This window comes from Euprymna scolopes, chromosome 11 (genome assembly GCF_053919585.1).
Source record: "Euprymna scolopes isolate OS-2025 chromosome 11, ASM5391958v1, whole genome shotgun sequence".
Taxonomy (NCBI): domain Eukaryota; kingdom Metazoa; phylum Mollusca; class Cephalopoda; order Sepiida; family Sepiolidae; genus Euprymna; species Euprymna scolopes.
In genome coordinates, this window is record NC_136492.1 from 16,433,803 (window position 1) to 16,452,447 (window position 18,645).

Consider the following 18,645-nt stretch of genomic DNA (forward strand, 5'->3'; position numbering starts at 1 on the left):
GGATTTGCAAATTCGTTGACAGAATTTTTATATGAACCAAATAAAGGCTTAACGTTTCTAGCATATTATCGTAGATACGAAAATGTTTTCCAAACAACGTCAGGCCTAGTCGGATGAAGAAAAAATTATTATACTGTTGCAAAAATTGGGTTCCCATGAAAATACCAAGTATACAAATTTTATATTCCCAAGGAAACCCGAAGATATTTCTTTTAAAGGGACTATAGAAATTTTATCGAACATTTTCGGGGAACCAGATAGCTTATTTTATACTCGTTATAGGTGTTTAAATATTTTGAAACAAGATGAAGACTTTATCGCCTATGCTGGGAGAGTAAATGCCCAATGCGAGTTATTTAAGTTGAAAGACCTAAAAGAGGACATGTTTAAATGCTTGATATTTGTGCAAGGGTTAACATCCTCGTAGGATAAAGAGATTCGTTCTAGGATATTATCCATTATGAACCAAGACATAGAAATAACCTTACAGAAAGTTACTAAGGAATGCCAGAAACTGTTAAATTTAAAACAAGATAATACTAGTATCGAAGAGAAAAGTGTTGACAAAATACAAAGGGTATAGCAAGATGACCACTATGTAAAAAAAAATACTGTAAGACGTGTGGAGGAAAGAATTGCTTCACAAAAGAGTGCTACTTCAAAAGCAAAATATGCTATAAGTGTGGGCGTAAAGGGCACAAGTCAACAGTACGCAAAAAGGAGAAATACTGTAAGCCTGAAAATAAAGACCATTGTTTCTAAAAAGAATCCATGTATGGTAAAAAAAGGAAATATATTGAAGTTAGAATCAATGGCCGAAAAGTAAACTGTCTTTTGGATACTGGAAGTGACATATCCTTAATTGATGAAACAACATGGAAGAAAACTCTGAATGGGCATCACCCACAGTTTATGTGAAAAAAATAAAAAAATCAGCGTATGTGGAGATTTTTCGGCGGGACTGAATGACTCCTTAAAGGATCATAACTATCCACTCCCTACCCTCGAGGAAATATTTTCTAAGTTAAATGGAGGAAAAATTTTCACAAAAATTGAATTGTCAGGAGCATATTTGCAGGTCAAAGTCCACGAAGATTGTTCTAAATACCTGACAATGAATACTCATAAAGGATTATTTTCCCTAAAACGATTGCCGTTTGGGTTGAAAGTAGCACCAAATTTATTCCAACAAATTATGGATGCCATGCTAGCAGGATTGGATTTTGCAATGGCTTATTTAGACGACATTTTGATAAGAAGCAAAAATGTTGAAGAGCATAAAAACCATATTCGGAAGGTATTTGAGAAAATAGAAGACTACGGATTTAAAGTGGCTCTCGAAAAATGTAATTTTGGTATGGATAAGATTGAATATTTGGGACAAATGATTGGAAAGGTAGAAGACCTAACCCAAATAGGACAGAAGCAATTAGAGATATGCCTAGACTAGACAATATAGTGAAAGTAATTTTTGGGTCCTACAAACTACTATAATTCTTATATCACAAATATGCACAAACTAAGAGCACTATTAAATGAATTATTGAAGAATAATAAAAAAATGGCTCTGGACAAAAGAATGTGAGGAAGCATTGCAAAAAATTAAAAGATGTTTGTTATCGGATCTAATGTTAGCACATCACGATCTAAAAAAGGATCTAATTGTAGCGGCAGATGCAAGCGAATACGGTTTAGGAGCGGTGCTTCTACACAGAATGGAAGATGGATCTACTAAACCAATTTCTCATGCCTCAAGGGTTTTATTACCCGCTGAAAGAAAGTACAGTCAGATCGAAAAAGAGTCTAGCGATTGTGTATGCCGTGAGAACGTTTCATAGATTCATTCATGGAAGATCTTTCGTCTTGGAAACGGACCATAAACCATTACTATCGATTTTTGGTTCGAAAAAAGAGATTCCTAATCATACAGCAAATAGATTAAAGATGGACTATTATTTTGCTCAATTACGATTTCAAAATGAAACACCTAGCATCTAGTAAAATTGCACATGCAGATGGTTTGTCGAGATTGATCGCCAGTAAAACTGAATTTGAAGAAACTGTTATAGCAGCACTAAAAGAAGAAAATGAACTAACAAATATATTAATAAATACTGTTAGGGAACTTCCTGTTACACTTGAGGAAATAAAGAAAGCAGCGAAAACAGATAAATATATTAACAAGATAATAAAACAAGTGGGACAAGACGAAAAGAATGGAAAAGGATTAAAAGTGTTTCCATTTTCTATGTGTGATGAAACTGATGTACGCAGACAGAGTAGTAATACCACAAGTATTACAAAAGAAAATCCTAAAGGAATTCCGTATGGGACATCCTGGAATCTCCTAATGAGAGGATTCACATACTGGCCTGGAATGGATCAGGACATTGAGGAAATGGTGAAATTATGTAGAAGTTGCCAACTAGCCGCAAGATCCCCCCCCCCTACGGACGAAACTTTTGCCTAAAACAGATGTACCCTGAACACGCATCCATATCGATTATGCAGGACCTCTGAAGGGATATTATTACCTAGTAATCGTAGATAGTATGTCAAAATGGCCAGAAATTTTTAAATACAAACACGCTACAGCAGCAAACACAATAAAAGCGCTGGACAAGGTATTTAGTCGGTTCGGAGTTCCAAAAACAATTGTTAGTGATAATGGCACTATGTTCACAGGTCAAGAATTCAAGCACTACTGTGAAGCACTGGCCATTGAACACATTACAGTACCAACTTTTAATCCTCTATCAAACGGACAAGCGGAAAGATTTATCAATACTTTTAAACAAGCTTTAATAACATCAACACGGAAGTAAAAAGCATTAAAAAATTCTTAGCAATATATAGGATAACCCCAAATCCAAATCCAAATGCTAAATTATCCCCAGCTGAAATTATTTTTGGCAGGAAGGTACGTTCGGTGTTTGACCTGTTAATCCCAAGAGAAAAAGTAAAAAAATGTATCAAGGATAATGTAAGGTACAAGACTTACAATGACGGGGATAAAGTTTTCTTCAAAAATTATCGGGCAGGGAAGAATTTTTGGGAAGAAGGCATAATCTCAAGAAGAATTGGGAGAATGGTTTACATTATAAAAGGGCAGAATTTTTTTCCACAAAAAACATATTAACCAACTGAGACCCCGATACATAGAAACAGTCAGAAACCAAGAGTTACCAATGGAAGTGCTATATGACACTTTCCATATACAACCTCCAAACAAGGAAGTACCAGTAACTCAGAAATCCAGTCACTCTCCAAAAGTAAAAAATCGGCAAACACAAATGGTGAGAAATGGTGAAAGGAAAAGAAAAAAGACCGACCTGCTGTTTCAAGAACTGATCCATTTTGAGTTAGATTTCTTGATAAAGTGTAGAGATTCAGAACACTGGAGACGAATGACAAGTAATGGGAATAATGCTTTATTCATCATGAAAGGTATGTAGATTATTTATAAACAGAGGTATGTAGATTATTTATAAACAGAGGTATGTAGATTATTTATAAACAGAGGTATGTAGATTATTTATAAACAGAGGTGTGTAGATTATTTATAAACAGAGGTGTGTAGATTATTTATAAACAGAGGTGTGTAGATTATTTATAAACAGAGGTGTGTAGATTATTTATAAACAGAGGTGTGTAGATTATTTATAAACAGAGGTGTGTAGATTATTTATAAACAGAGGTATGTAGATTATTTATAGATAGAGGTATGTAGGCTGTAACAGAAGGAAGGAGAATTATTAGTGTGCAAACAATAAACAATGTTAGTAATATGACAAATGCAATGCAAATGACCACGAAAAATTGGGAAGTGCAAGCAGCAGACTTAATTTGCTTTCATAGAGGAAAAGCAGGAATAAAGACAAAAATAAAGGCCAGGTCTGAACAAAAACATTACCAAAGGCAACATCCTACGACTTGTGAGGAAACTTTCCACACTGAGCGTGGAATGGTACAACACCGTAAGATAAAGCACCGAGACCCTGACTAGTCATCTTCAGCTATGAAGGACTTCGTGATAATGATAATATAAGTAGTCACTCAGTCTCTCTCTCTCTCATATATATATAAATATATATATATATATATATATATATATATATATATATATATATATATATATATATATATATATATATATATATATATATATGAGAGAGAGAGAGAGATAAGGGAAAGATTCCCTAATGGAGAAATGCTGCTTGCTTCTAAGCTGAATGAATAACTTATTTACATTTTTTTTTAACACCATTTTCATTTTTATTTATAAAGGCAAACTTTTTATTTGTGTCGAGAGTTCGTTCTTGAATGCGTTTTTATCTTATCTTTAATCGAATTGTATATAATTGCTATTGACACGATTCTTTTGTTCTGTTCCTTTTTCTACACAAAATAACATTAAGTTTAAACTTTGCACTTCTCTTTCAAGAATCGCTTGAAAAGCAACACAAAGGTTGGATAATGGGATAATTGCCATTCATATGAAACTTGTAATTTCTTTTCATGTCATTATAAAAATATATATCTTTGATGTGACAATTCTTTAACCAAACTTCTGTCTTTCCACGATTTTTATCTTTCCTTCCATTAAAAATCTGTCTTTCCTTTAATTAGTTGCATCCATGTTTTTTCTATTTTCTCCTCTCGTTCCATTTTTTTCCCCTATTTTTTTTTTCTTTCTCAGTTTTTTATTTTTTCTTTCTCAGTTTTTTCTTTTTTTCTTTCTCAGTTTTTTCTTTTTTTCTTTCTCAGTTTTTCTTTTTTTCTCTCTCAGTTTTTTCTTTTTTTCTCTCTCAGTTTTTTCTTTTTTTCTTTCTCAGTTTTTTCTTTTTTTCTTTCTCAGTTTTTTCTTTTTTTCTTTCTCAGTTTTTTCTTTTTTTCTTTCTCAGTTTTTTCTTTTTTTCTTTCTCAGTTTTTTCTTTTTTTCTTTCTCAGTTTTTTCTTTTTTTCTTTCTCAGTTTTTTCTTTTTTTCTTTCTCAGTTTTTTCTTTTTTTCTTTCTCAGTTTTTTCTTTTTTTCTTTCTCAGTTTTTTCTTTTTTTCTTTCTCAGTTTTTTCTTTTTTCTTTCTCAGTTTTTTCTTTTTTTCTTTCTCAGTTTTTTCTTTTTTCTTTTTTCTTTCTCAGTGTTTTCTTTTTTTCTTTCTCAGTTTTTTCTTTTTTCTTTCTTTCTCAGTGTTTTCTTTTTTTCTTTCTCAGTTTTGTCTTTTTTATTTCTCAGTTTTTTCTTTTTTCTTTTTTTCTTTCTCAGTTTTTTCTGTTTTCTTTTTTTCTTGGTTTTTCTTTTTTTTTTTTCTTTTTCGGTTTTTCTTTTTTTTTTCTTTCTCGGTTTTTCTTTTTTTTCTTTCTCGGTTTTTCTTTTTTTTCTTTCTCGGTTTTTCTTTTTTTTCTTTCTCGTTTTTTCTTTTTTTTCTTTCTCGTTTTTTCTTTTTTTCTTTCTCGTTTTTTCTTTTTTTCTTTCTCGTTTTTCTTTTTTTCTTTCTCGTTTTTTCTTTTTTTCATTCTCTGTTTTTCTTTTTTTCTTTCTCAGTTTTTCTTTTTTTCTTTCTCATTTTTTCTTTTTTTCTTTCTCAGTTTTTCTTTTTTTCTTTCTCAGTTTTTCTTTTTTTCTTTTTTTCTTTCTCAGTTTTTCTTTTTTTCCTTTCTCAGTTTTTCTTTTTTTCTTTCTCAGTTTTTCTTTTTTTCTTTCTCAGTTTTTCTTTTTTTCTTTCTCAGTTTTTCTTTTTTTCTTTCTCAGTTTTTCTTTTTTTCTTTCTCAGTTTTTCTTTTTTCCTTTCTCAGTTTTTCTTTTTTCCTTTCTCAGTTTTTCTTTTTTCCTTTCTCAGTTTTTCTTTTTTCCTTTCTCAGTTTTTCTTTTTTCCTTTCTCAGTTTTTCTTTTTTCCTTTCTCAGTTTTTCTTTTTTCCTTTCTCAGTTTTTCTTTTTTCCTTTCTCAGTTTTTCTTTTTTCCTTTCTCAGTTTTTCTTTTTTCCTTTCTCAGTTTTTCTTTTTTCCTTTCTCAGTTTTTCTTTTTTCCTTTCTCAGTTTTTCTTTTTTCCTTTCTCAGTTTTTCTTTTTTCCTTTCTCAGTTTTTCTTTTTTCCTTTCTCAGTTTTTCTTTTTTCCTTTCTCAGTTTTTCTTTTTTCCTTTCTCAGTTTTTCTTTTTTCCTTTCTCAGTTTTTCTTTTTTCCTTTCTCAGTTTTTCTTTTTTCCTTTCTCAGTTTTTCTTTTTTCCTTTCTCAGTTTTTCTTTTTTCCTTTCTCAGTTTTTCTTTTTTCCTTTCTCAGTTTTTCTTTTTTCCTTTCTCAGTTTTTCTTTTTTTTTTTTTCTCTCCGTTTCCTTTTTCTTTTTTCCTCTCAGTGTTTTTTCCCCCTTTCCGTTTTCCCCCTCTCCGTTTTTCCCCCTCTCCGTTTTTCCCCCCTCCGTTTTTCCCCCCTCTCCGTTTTTTCCCCCCTCTCCGTTTTTCCCCCCTCTCCGTTTTTCCCCCCTCTCCGTTTTTCCCCCCTCTCCGTTTTTCCCCCCTCTCCGTTTTTTCCCCCCTCTCCGTTTTTTCCCCCTCTCCGTTTTTCCCCTCTCTCCGTTTTTTTTTCTTCCTCTCCGTTTTTTTTTCTTCCTCTCCGTTTTTTTTCCTCTTCGTTTTTTTCTTTTTCTATTTTCCTCTTCGTTTTTTTCTTTTTCTATTTTCCTCTTCGTTTTTTTCTTTTTCTATTTTCCTCTTCGTTTTTTTCTTTTTCTATTTTCCTCTTCGTTTTTTTTCTTTTTCTATTTTCCTCTTCGTTTTTTTTCTTTTTCTATTTTCCTCTTCGTTTTTTTTCTTTTTCTATTTTCCTCTTCGTTTTTTTTCTTTTTCTATTTTCCTCTTCGTTTTTTTTCTTTTTCTATTTTCCTCTTCGTTTTTTTTCTTTTTCTATTTTCCTCTTCGTTTTTTTTCTTTTTCTATTTTCCTCTTCGTTTTTTTTCTTTTTCTATTTTCCTCTTCGTTTTTTTCTTTTTCTATTTTCCTCCCGGTTTTTTTTCTCCCCCCCCCCCCTTCATAGTTTAGGACAACAACAGGAATTTATACATGGGATATAGTGTCTTGTACACAATTTACATATTCCTTGATCATAAAATTTGAAGTGATGCAAGGTAGACTAGGTGTATCAGAATTTTTGTAGGAATTTTTGACACCCCTAACACGAAACTGCGAATAAAATATAAAAAACTCGTAATTTCTCTTTTAAAAGTGGGTTGTTTATTTTCTTTATGGATTATACTTCCAAAATAAACTAATAAAGTTGTTTTAAAATTAATAGAAATATTTTTTAAAAAACAATAATGAATTTTACGAACTCAATATTTTTCAATTTTTAAACTTTAAAAATCTATCAAAGTTTTTCTATTGATTCTATTTTTACGATATTTTCAGGGTCAATGTGAAATTTTATGCCCTTTCCAATAAACCGAATATAATATTTTAGACAAACGTTTTTTTTTTTTAATTCACGCCCCCCCCCCCCATTTTCAAGTGTCTAAGTAAATAATTAATTTACTCACCAAAGTTTTATATATCACAAATTGAAGAGAAATGGTCAATAAATAATATATTCAAATTTAAAACAAAAAAAAAGTAGGGTTTTTTTTGTAGAAATTTACCTGTAAAGTTCGAAGTTTAAAACCTTTTTTCTTTTAAACCACATTGTTTTTTTTTGTTTGTTTGTTTTTTTTTTTTTTTTTTTTTTTTTTAATGAAACCTTGGTCCTTGCTCCTTTAATTAAAAAAAAAAAAAAAAAAAAAAAAAAAAAAAAAAAAATTAGGGCTTGAATTACATTTTTCGAGGAGCTTGGAAAGACGGGGTGGAATTATTCACTATTTTTCACGAAATTTCTGACACACCTAAAGGTAGACATTCATGATTCGTTTGTTTGAAAGTTTTCTTTCACTTGAGTTTGTTTCTGTAATGTATCCCAAACATGCATGAAATATAAGAAACTCAAAAGGTTATTGTATGTGATAATCCAGATTGGCTTCTGTTTATTCAACACTAGCTGTCCATATCCGGCATTATTTCTTTGATTGTAACTGCAATAATGTTAAAAAAAAAAAAAAATCATGTCAACGTCTTTGCTTAATGACGTCATGTTTTCTTTTTTCAACTTGAAGTTTCTTGTTACGTGGGAGGAAGAGCAGATATGACTTATAAAAAATAAAACAAACAAAAAAAAAAAACTCGGCTTGTTGCTATTGTAGCATAGCTTGAATGATTTCTTTGATCTCCATAAATTATCTATTATCTTCTTGGACAGAAAGAGCTGTTCTTCTGACTGGCACAAAAGTAGTTAGTTTATTGGATAGTGATGTCTAGTCGCAAATTTTGTTGTAGCGATAATGTAGCAGCCAACCTTTCTGTGTCTTCCTCTCTTAAGAACAAGACGTAATGCCTAGTGGTTGTGTCTTTTTTTCTCTTGTTATCCATACAGATTTAAAAAAAAAAACAAAAAAAAAAACGCTAACACATCTCTGCATAATGTTAATATGCATTTATGATTCATTGTTGTAATTTTCTGCCATTACCATGTATCACCATTACAGTTTACCAGTCAGCTGAGCAGGGTTCCTAACTCTGGAGTTCCCCTCCCCTCTGCTGGCTGGTAACCTGTAATGGCGGTACATGTTAATGACGGAAAATTATGACAATGAATGTTCTAACAGAGTATGCTATCGTTTTTTGTCAGGTTTTATGTGTGCGTTTTGTTTGTTTAAGCCTAACTCATGCAAAAATTGTCAACTCCTCCAAACTCTTGACCTCCACAATTCCACATTAGTACCATTGACCAGCAATAACAATTGTTAGTCATTTTTGTTTTAGGATTTTTTTCTTTTCTTTTTTTTCTTTTCTTCTTTTTCTTTCTTTTTCTTTTTTCTTTCTTCTTTTTCTTTTTTCTTTATTCTTTTGCTTTTTTTCTTTTTCTGTTTCTTTCTTTTTCTGTTTCTTTTTCTGTTTCTTTCTTTTTCTGTTTCTTTCTTTTTCTGTTTCTTTTTTACCTTTTTTCTTTTTTTTTACCTTCCTTCCTTTTCTTCTCTTTCTTTTTTTCTCTCCTCTTTCTTTTTTTCTCTTTCTTTTTTTCTCTTTTTCTTTTTTTCTCTTGGAGAAAAAAAGAAAAAGCAGAAAAAGAGAAAAAAATTTTTGTTCTCTCTTCCCCCCCCCTTTTTTTTTCTCTTTTTGTCTTTTTCCCTCTTTTCTGCTTTTTCTTTTTTTCTCTAATCTTTCTCTGGTCTGGTCTCATCTCGCCTTTAAGAAAACATTGGCACTTCTGCAGAACAGCTACATGAAGTGACGGAGATGAGTTATCGACCTCTGTTCTTTAGCTGACAAACGCCCGCTATCGGCCGTTCTGTGAACCTCAAATATAAACAAGTGTCTCCGAGAGCGCAAAAATATATAATAACGAAATAAAGAACAAGAAAATATATGAAAATCAAAACATTTATTTATAAAAAATGTATCAAAATATAATTTTAAAGTTTTAATATCTTTTCAATGAATGATTTATAACTGAAAATAAAAATTTTTTAAAAACATGAAACATTTATATATTATTTTTGAATTATTTGTTTTTCTTTTACAATATAAAAATGTATCAAAATATAATTTTAGTTTGTCAAAATAGTAAAATAGAATTTAAAAACATGAAATATAGAGGTTTAAGAATTTGTTTTCTTTTTTACGGAACGATTGTTTTTTTTTTTTTTCACTGTAAGATTATATGAACATGTCAAAATATAATTTTTGTTTGTGAATGTAGCAAAATAGAATTTTAATATAGACGGTTTTATTTATTTATTTATTTATTTATTTATAAAAATTTAATGCAATCTTGCGCTAGTTTAATGAATTCATATCCATTTTCAGAGAAAAATTTGCACAAACTTTTAGAAAACTATGAGTTATTGATCTCTGTTCTTTGGCTGACAAACGCTTTCTGTTGGCTGTTCTTGAAACAAAAATATGCACATTCGCCTCATCTTGTTCTATAGAAGTGGCAAAACTTTACCTAAAACTCTTTTTATTTCTTTTCTTTAGATGCCAACTCCGACATGGTGGGTGATGATGCTGGCGCAGCCTTCTGTCTAACAGATTCACTTAGGCAAGTAAAACATTCTTCTTCACTCATCACGAAAAAACATTTTCATCACTCCCTTCCATAGTTTCTTTGAAATGAACATCCTGTTCTGCACACATCTCCCTCTACTCTCCAGATTTTAATCTTTCTCTGAGGTCATCAGATCAAAGCCTGCCTTTAAGATTCACATTACACACTTACCGTATCATTCTCATATCACTTCTATTCATGCAACACATGTCCTCAACCCTCGCTTACCTGTTCTTTTCTTTTTCTTTTTTTTTCTACATATGCGTATACAAATGGACTAGTTCAACATGAACATAATCTATTAAATTGAATTGTGAATTAAAAAAAATAACAAAATGCTTAGACTTTTATCGATGTATCTGTTTTTAGAAATATTGTTTGTGTTATCTATATACATATAACAGTAGATGTATATGTGTGTAAATATTTAACCAATAAACTCTTACGCTACTGATCACGTAACACTAAAATTAATATGAAATAGTAATTGTACACCCAGGATGGTTTGACTAGTAATAACGGGGGAAAATGCGCTGGTTGACCACCGGAAGAATTATCTTCAATGTATTTATTTGCTTCCCCACCAAAGCAAATTAGGCACAAGGCCGTTTTTAATGTGGGATAAAAACCAGCTCCCCTAAAAGTAGGCAAAAAGGGGGCACTTTGGTTACCAAAAATAATAATTGTCCCAGTATAGAGGGTTTTTATTTAAATGCTGCCCACATCAGCATTATGTGGCACAAGGCCGGAAAGTGGGAACCCCGCAGGCTCCCCTAAAGGAGGGGCACTCCTGCAATTTTAAAAATTGCCTGAGTAACCCCGTCGGCATTCCCCGGTCGGGGCGCCTCAGGCAGCAAGCAATAAACTTGCCCCACCGGAAAGCCCGGTGGCAAGGCCTGGGAGGGTGGACCTCCTAGGTATTACCCAGGCGGTTCCCAGTATAGAGGGTTTCCCCTCCATTGACTGGTACAAATTATCTTAAGTGCAGCATCTGCCGGAACAGATACTACACTTTGAGATATTATTATATTTATTCATGTTAAAAATACAGTCAAAATCAACAATGAACAAAAAACTTAGGCACATGGCCAACTCAGAAGGGGGGGATTGTGGGTGTCGTTGGTCATCCTTGTCACTCCAGAACTAAACAAAATCAAGTTTCTCCCAGCTAACGTTGACACACCGGTTCCCATCAGATCACCGAAGTTAAGCAACGTTGAGCCTGGTCATTGCTAAAATGGGCGACCAATTTGGGAATTCCAGGTGCTGTATGTAGGAGGACGTCGACACCTCCCTGTAAAAGTTGCAAAAACCTGCAAAAACCTAACATCGTCATCTCACCTAACGGGGATATACATGCGACTGGGGACCGCTTGTGAATTTCATATGCCCATGAAATTTCCTCCTTCGAAGGAAGCCGGTTGAACCCGAATAGGGTTGGTGCTGATTGCACACACTACCCACCCAAAGCATAACTGAAAGAAAAATAAAACTATCAATAAATCCTCGTTAATTTCGTTTTTAAAAAGTCATAAAAAATCTAACTTACAATATTACCTTATGTGATGTTTCTGAATTTTTGAGATGAGGATTAGTTATTCATATTATTTGATTCTTCAGACTACTGTTCTCATCTTGAGTGTCATTTTCACAATGTTTCTGTCGATGTAACCTCCGACCTTTTTCAGGTGTATCTTGTACTCGGGAATGTTTATGTCAAACTTGGGAATTTGGACAGAATTTCGAATGGAACCCTTTATTTATATCGCAGAGGTAGCATGCTCTTGTTCTTTCAGCCATCATTAGATAGAGGTTTTAAGAAAATTCGCAAATGTATTTTTGTCGCCCACACTGAGAATTGAACCTTCAACCTTCTGGAGAATATCACTTAACAATTGATTTTTTCCAAATACTCTAACCACTGCGCCACGAGTTCTTGTGGCTGATGGAACAAGAGCATACTACCCCCCGTGAAGTAAATAAAGGGTTCCATTCGAAATTCCATCCAGATTTCAGAGTTTGACAGAAACATTCTCAAGTTTAATAAGATACACCTGAAGGTCAGAGGTTACATCAACTGAAACGTTGTAAAAATGACACTTAAGATGAGAACAGAAGTCTGAAGTATCCAAATCATAAAAATTATCTTATGTCACTGCTGATGCAATCCTTTATTTGTATATGTACGTCATAGGATGGAGTACTGTTGCTACATCTGGGCAGAAGCTGCTTGAAGCACCCTATCTTGCTTTGATAGTTTAAAACGGACATCATAACCTAGTAGGTAACACGCTTGTCTCTGCTCTGTCGTTATTTTCATGGTAAGCGCTCGTCTGAATTCCAATCTATGCCCCCCTCCCCCTTGCCAATCTTTCACAAAAAAACACTCGTCAAGCCAAAAACCACTATCACTAATTTGCCCCACTCTCTATCGGTGCCTTAACATGGATTCCATGAACAAAACTTTTTTTTTTTTTAGAACTGTCCACTTATGGAACTCTGTTCCACTGGTCTGCTTTCCAATTGGCTACAATATTATCAAATCCAACGTAAACAAGTTCTTGTTCTCTTAAATAATCTAATTATACTAAATTTCCACTACTGACATTTACTCTGCTATTGTCCTAATGACTACCATCCTCACATTAACCCTTATCCTTGATTAGCCTTTGGGCTTTGATAAGCGGTGATCCCGTTATAGAAAATAAAAAATAAATTGATTTAAAACAGAAGAAATAATTCCTCTGAGCTATACAAATTAAAGATGAAGCAGAAAGTCCAATTAAGCTTCACCCGCCTCCATAGAGAAGCTCACCTAACCTCTTCTTCCTCCTCTCCTTCTTCCGCAGTCCTCAGCTATCTGAAAAAAGTTTTGCTTTCAACAATCGAGCCAAATACTGTCAGGATCTTCCCTCAGCTACAGTTGAAATATCCTATCGTTGAAGTCGGCTTGGATATAATCTTACCCAGCATTACCTTCTTTTTAAAAAAAAAAAAAATTATTAAATATTTATTCAGGCTTCCCTTCGTCTATCATATGGTGTGGCATCGCATCAATATTCACAATTACAGCACATCAACAATTCTGGGGGTTTAAAGAAACGAAACCAAATGTACCTTTTTATATTCTGCTCTTGTACCCCTTGGTCGTGTCCTCGAGTGGCTTGTTTCTCACCATTCATTGCATCTGGAACAAAAGCTCTCTTAAGGCAGAGGAACAGGTACGAGTTCCATTTCTTTCTGGACAAATGGGTTTTATTCAGTCACAATGATCTTCCACGGTTGAAATCCCATCATTGTTTCTCTTTCCTAGAAAGAGGGTAGTGGTCTTTATTTTGCTATGGTTTTAGCCACCGTTTAGTTCTATCTCAACGTCTCCATGATAATCCATCCTCTCAGATATTTGGGCACTTTTTTCTGATCCGACAACCTGAATCAGACTCTGCTAACTCGTATGGATCTTCTCTCAAATTTGTGTTCCATGATTCATTCTGTGACCTGGAGATCCACATCATACCATGCCAAAGAGTGCTCTGACTGTTCGATCCGTTTCTTTAATTTTGTTATGACACTTTTGATAAACAAACAACTCGCCTATGCTAATAACTTTTAATCTAAAAAAAAAAAAAAAAGCAAACAATGAGCTCCAATTCTCAATTCATTGCACTGGCCACATCTGCCAGTCTGTCTACATTGGGTCCATTATACAACAAGAGTTCCAGTTTAAAATACCAATATCTTCTTTAAATTTAAATCCATTTTACTTTTTGTCAAACAATGGCAACCAGAAAGAGTTACCAACCCAAGAATATTAGATAGCAATACAAATTGGCTTGTATTAAAATAAGGAATTGAGTCTAAACAAACTCTAGTTAAGAAAAAAAAAAAACGATGAACTCTAATTCCTACTTTTATATATTGGCCACAACTGCCAACCTGTCTATATTGGCCCCATTATACGACATATATAAGGTTTTTTTTTTTTTTTTTTTTTTTTTTTTTTTTTTTTTTTTTTTAGAGACGACGCACTTTAAATTGGCAACTTTATTTTCTTTGATTTCAGATTTGGCAACCATCAGGCCTGTTATACGATAATGGTTGAAGTGAGCCTGAATCAATCCATTGTCACTTATTTTTAAAGTAATTATTTAAACACATGTAACTCATGTTTCTTCCGTGTTTCTGTGATATGTGATGGGTGGTATTGGAGGGGATCATCACCATCTTTGGTTTAACATCTGTTTTACATGCTGGAATATGTTGGACAACTTCAAGAAATTGACTTACAAACAAACCTATCTCTGGCCAGGTCTTTATTTATCAATTTTTCCCATAAATCCATTTTTATTATGACCTCCCATCCTTTTCTTGATCTTCCTCTAAACTGACTCTGCCATCTCAACTGTTCTACCTCTACTAACCCAAGAATTTTTTTTTTTTAACCTATCCATACCATCAAAGTGGGCCGTTGTAAACAAATCTCCCCATACTGTCCAGATTTAACCTCCTTTGTGAACGCCATGTAGTATCTGCTGAAGACCCAGAGCGTTTGGAGGGCCTTCCCAACATATTTTCTTCTGTTGAAGAGGGATTCATAAACCTCGACTGTATGCCCTGGGCCTCCGATCTGTCGAGGGTTCAGTCGAAAATACTCAGAACATACATTTCTGCAAAAGTTTTTCCAATCAGACATTGTATGTTCTGAATTGATGCCGCACTCCTGGCTAATGTTTTTTTTACCATCTCGTAGACCTATAAATACGAATTTTATAATTTGTGCAATTGAAAGATGCTATCAAAAGGAAAACCTCCCCTCTTGAAGTCCTGCATTTCAGATTACGGAATCTCCAGGCATAGCTTTTCTCATTGCGAATGGGATAGCAGACTCGTCAAATTTGAGTTTTTACTGTGAGAGATTCATTTTATTAATTGCTTGTCCGCTCTCTCCCACTTCCTCTCTCTCTCTCATTCTCTCTCATTCACACACACTCTCTCTCTCTCTCTCATTCCGTACTCTCTCTCTCACTCTCTCATTCCGTACTCTCACTCTCTCATTCCGTACTCTCTCTCTCTCACTCTCTCATTCCGTACTCTCTCTCTCTCATTCCGTACTCTCTCTCTCTCATTCCGTACTCTCTCTCTCTCACTCTCTCATTCCGTACTCTCTCTCTCACTCTCTCATTCCGTACTCTCTCTCTCACTCTCTCATTCCGTACTCTCTCTCTCTCTCTCTCTCTCATTCCGTACTCTCACTCTCTCATTCCGTACTCTCTCTCTCTCACTCTCTCATTCCGTACTCTCTCTCTCTCTCTCTCTCTCATTCCGTACTCTCTCTCTCTCTCTCTCTCTCTCTCATTCCGTACTCTCACTCTCTCATTCACACACACTCTCACTCTCTCATTCCGTACTCTCTCTCTCTAACTCTCTCATTCCGTACTCTCACTCTCTCATTCCGTACTCTCTCTCTCTCTCACTCTCTCATTCCGTACTCTCTCTCTCACTCTCTCATTCCGTACTCTCTCTCTCTCTCTCTCATTCCATACTCTCACTCTCTCATTCCGTACTCTCTGTCTCTCACTCTCTCATTCCGTACTCTCTCTCTCTCACTCTCTCATTCCGTACTCTCTCTCTCTCTCTCTCTCTCATTCCGTACTCTCACTCTCTCATTCCGTACTCTCTCTCTCTCACTCTCTCATTCCGTACTCTCTCTCTCTCACTCTCTCATTCCGTACTCTCTCTCTCTCACTCTCATTCCGTACTCTCTCTCTCTCACTCTCATTCCGTACTCTCTCTCTCTCACTCTCTCATTCCGTACTCTCTCTCTCACTCTCTCATTCCGTACTCTCTCTCTCTCACTCTCTCATTCCGTACTCTCTCTCTCATTCCGTACTCTCTCTCTCACTCTCATTCCGTACTCTCTCTCTCACTCTCATTCCGTACTCTCTCTCTCACTCTCTCATTCCGTACTCTCTCTCACTCTCTCATTCCGTACTCTCTCTCACTCTCTCATTCCGTACTCTCTCTCATTCCGTACTCTCTCTCTCACTCTCTCATTCCGTACTCTCTCTCTCACTCTCTCATTCCGTACTCTCTCTCTCACTCTCTCATTCCGTACTCTCTCACTCTCTCATTCCGTACTCTCTCACTCTCTCATTCCGTACTCTCTCTCTCTCTCATTCCGTACTCTCTCTCTCACTCTCTCATTCCGTACTCTCTCTCTCACTCTCTCATTCCGTACTCTCTCTCTCACTCTCTCATTCCGTACTCTCACTCTCTCATTCCGTACTCTCACTCTCTCATTCCGTACTCTCTCTCTCTCATTCCGTACTCTCTCTCTCACTCTCTCATTCTGTACTCTCTCTCACTCTCTCATTCTGTACTCTCTCTCACTCTCATTCCGTACTCTCTCTTTCATTCCGTACTCTCTCTCACTCTCTCATTCCGTACTCTCTCTCACTCTCTCATTCCGTACTCTCTCTCACTCTCTCATTCCCTACTCTCTCTCTCTCACTCTCTCATTCCGTACTCTCTCTCTTTCATTCCGTACTCTCTCTCTCACTCTCTCATTCCGTACTCTCTCTCTCTCACTCTCTCATTCCGTACTCTCTCTCTCTCTCTCACTCTCTCATTCCGTACTCTCTCTCTCTCTCTCACTCTCTCATTCCGTACTCTCTCTAACTCATTCCGTACTCTCTCTAACTCTCTCATTCCGTACTCTCACTCTCTCATTCCGTACTCTCTCTCTCTCACTCTCTCATTCCGTACTCTCTCTCTCACTCTCTCATTCCGTACTCTCTCTCTCTCTCACTCTCTCATTCCGTACTCACTCTCTCTCACTCTCTCATTCCGTACTCTCTCTCTCTCACTCTCTCATTCCGTACTCTCTCTCATTCCGTACTCTCTCTCACTCTCTCATTCCGTACTCTCACTCTCTCACTCTCTCATTCCGTACTCTCTCTCTCTCTCACTCTCTCATTCCGTACTCTCTCTCTCTCACTCTCTCATTCCGTACTCCTCTCTCACTCTCTCCTTCCGTACTCTCTCTCATTCCTTACTCTCTCTCACTCTCTCATTCCGTACTCTCTCTCTCTCTCACTCACTCATTCCGTACTCTCTCTCTCTCACTCTCTCATTCCGTACTCTCTCTCTCTCACTCTCTCATTCTGTACTCTCTCTCTTCATTCCGTACTCTCTCTCTCACTCTCTCATTCCGTACTCTCTCTCTCTCACTCTCTCATTCCGTACTCTCACTCTCTCATTCCGTACTCTCTCTTTCATTCCGTACTCTCTCTCTCATTCCGTACTCTCTCTCTCATTCCGTACTCTCTCACTCTCTCATTCCGTACTCTCTCTCTCTCTCACTCTCTCATTCCGTACTCACTCTCTCATTCTGTACTCTCTCTCTCTCACTCTCTCATTCCGTACTCTCTCTCTCTCACTCTCTCATTCCGGTACTCTCTCTCTCTCACTCTCTCATTCCGTACTCTCTCTCTCACTCTCTCATTCCGTACTCTCTCTCTCACTCTCTCATTCCGTACCTCTCTCTCTCACTCTCTCATTCCGTACTCTCACTCTCTCATTTCCGTACTCTCACTCTCTCATTCCGTACTCTCACTCTCTCATTCCGTACTCTCTCATTCATTCCGTACTCTCTCTCTCACTCTCTCATTCCGTACTCTCTCTCTCACTCTCTCATTCCGTACTCTCTCTCACTCTCATTCCGTACTCTCTCTTTCATTCCGTACTCTCACTCTCATTCCGTACTCTCTCTCTCACTCTCTCATTCCGTACTCTCTCTCTCTCTCACTCTCTCATTCCGTACTCTCTCTCTCTCTCACTCTCTCATTCCGTACTCTCTCCTCTCTCTCACTCTCTCATTCCGTACTCTCTCTCTCACTCTCTCATTCCGTACTCTCTCTCTCACTCTCTCATTCCGTACTCTCTCTTTCATTCCGTACTCTCTCTCTCTCATTCCGTACTCTCTCTCTCACTCTCTCATTCCGTACTCTCTCTCTCTCTCACTCTCTCATTCCGTACTCTCTCTAACTCTCTCATTCCGTACCTCTCTCTAACTCTCTCATTCCGTACTCTCACTCTCTCATTCCGTACTCTCTCTCTCTCACTCTCTCATTCCGTACTCCTCTCTCTCCACTCTCTCATTCCGTACTCTCTCTCTCTCTCACTCTCTCATTCCGTACTCTCTCTCTCTCACTCTCTCATTCCGTACTCTCTCTCTCACTCTCTCATTCCGTACTCTCTCTCATTCCGTACTCTCTCTCACTCTCTCATTCCGTACTCTCTCTCTCTCACTCTCTCATTCCGTACTCTCTCTCTCTCACTCTCTCATTCCGTACTCTCTCTCTCTCACTCTCTCATTCCGTAACTCTCTCTCTCACTCTCTCATTCCGTACTCTCTCTCATTCCGTACTCTCTCTCACTCTCTCATTCCGTACTCTCTCTCTCTCTCACTCTCTCATTCCGTACTCTCTCTCTCTCACTCTCTCATTCCGTACTCTCACTCT

At 36.0% G+C, this 18,645-nt stretch overlaps 1 protein-coding gene across 7 annotated transcripts in view; it reads left to right on the top strand.

Moving 5' to 3' along the window:
• LOC145287771 (uncharacterized) overlaps nt 1-18,645 on the top strand; it is a 291,321-nt gene that overhangs the window by 162,527 nt on the left and 110,149 nt on the right. For all 7 annotated transcript variants that reach the window (XR_013869191.1, XR_013869192.1, XM_080135593.1 and 4 more), the window contains one exon: nt 10,054-10,117. The gene's annotated coding sequence lies outside the window, so the exon portion shown is untranslated. The remainder of the gene's footprint in view (nt 1-10,053; nt 10,118-18,645) is intronic.